This window comes from Chiloscyllium plagiosum, chromosome 12, assembly GCF_004010195.1.
Source record: "Chiloscyllium plagiosum isolate BGI_BamShark_2017 chromosome 12, ASM401019v2, whole genome shotgun sequence".
NCBI lineage: Eukaryota > Metazoa > Chordata > Chondrichthyes > Orectolobiformes > Hemiscylliidae > Chiloscyllium > Chiloscyllium plagiosum.
Window position 1 is genome coordinate 86,990,900 of NC_057721.1, and position 1,416 is coordinate 86,992,315.

The 1,416-nt window shown below is 65.5% G+C and overlaps 1 protein-coding gene across 6 annotated transcripts in view; it reads left to right on the plus strand.

The window, feature by feature from the left end:
* The first annotated feature begins 237 nt into the window (after positions 1 to 237).
* The window catches only part of erg28 (ergosterol biosynthesis 28 homolog), a 10,957-nt gene continuing 9,778 nt past the window's right edge, over positions 238 to 1,416 (plus strand). Inside the window, exon 1 of one of the 6 annotated variants that reach the window (XM_043701486.1) lies at positions 238 to 253. The gene's annotated coding sequence lies outside the window, so the exon portion shown is untranslated. The other 5 variants (XM_043701481.1, XM_043701483.1, XM_043701487.1 and 2 more) reach the window with 5 other exon arrangements.

The window sequence follows — 1,416 nt, forward strand, 5'->3', positions numbered from 1 at the left end:
AAGGGTCAGTGCTGAGGGAGTGGGCACAGTCGGAGGGACAGTGCTGAGGGAGTGGGCACAGTCGGAGGGACAGTGCTGAGGGAGTGGGCACAGTCAGAGGGTCAGTGCTGAGCGAGTGCCATGCTTTCGGTGGGTCAGTGGTGAGGGAGTGGGCACTGTGGGAGGGTCAGTGCTGAGGGAGTGCCGCACTGTGGGAGGGTCAGTGCCGCGCTGTGGGAGGGTCAGCGCTGAGGGAGCATCGCGCTGTCGGAGGGTCAGTGCTGAGGGAGTGGGCACTGTCGGAGGGTCAGTGCTGAGGGATCACCGCACTGTCGGAGGGTCAGTGCTGAGGGAGAGCCGTGCTGCGGGAGTGGGCACTGTGGGAGGGTCCCCGCTCGGGAAGCGCCGCGCTGTGGGACGGTCAGTGCTGAGGGAAGGGTCAGCTCTGTGAGAGAGCCACACTGGGAGGGTCAGTGCTGAGGGAGTGACACACTGTCGGAGGGTCAGTGCTGAGAGTGTGGGCACTGTCGGAGGGTCAGTGCTGAGGGAGTGCCGCACTGTCGGAGGGTCAGTGCTGTGGGACTCTGGGAGGTCAGTGCTGAGGGAGCGCCACACTTTGGGAGGGTCAGTGCTGAGGGAGTGCCGCAGTGTCGGAGAGTCAGTGCTGAGGGAGAAGGCACTGTCGGAGGGTCAGTGCTAAGGGAGCGCAGCACTGTGGGACGGTCAGTGCTGTGGGAGCGCCGCGCTGAGTGGGCACAGTCGGAGGGACAGTGCTGAGGGAGTGGGCACAGTCGGAGGGACAGTGCTGAGGGAGTGGGCACAGTCGTCGGGTCAGTGCTGAGCGAGTGCCATGCTTTCGGTGGGTCAGTGGTGAGGGAGTGGGCACTGTGGGAGGGTCAGTGCTGAGGGAGTGCCACACTGTGGGAGGGTCAGTGCCGCGCTGTGGGAGGGTCAGCGCTGAGGGAGCATCGCGCTGTCGGAGGGTCAGTGCTGAGGGAGTGGGCACTGTCGGAGGGTCAGTGCTGAGGGATCACCGCACTGTCGGAGGGTCAGTGCTGAGGGAGAGCCGTGCTGCGGGAGTGGGCACTGTGGGAGGGTCCGCGCTCGGGAAGCGCCGCGCTGTGGGACGGTCAGTGCTGAGGGAAGGGTCAGCTCTGCGAGAGAGCCACACTGGGAGGGTCAGTGCTGAGGAAGTGGGCACTGTGGGAGGGTCAGTGCTGAGGGAACGACGCATTGTCGGAGGGTCAGTGCTGAGGGAGTGCTGCAGTGTCGGAGGGTCGGCACTGAGGGAGTGGGCACTGTGGGAGTGTCAGTGCACAGGGAGCACCGAGCTGTGGGAGGGTCAGCGCTGAGGGAGTGGACACTGTTGGAGGGTCAGTGCTGAGGGAGTGGGCACTGTAGGAGGGTCAGTGCTGAGGGAGTGGGCACTGTGGGAGG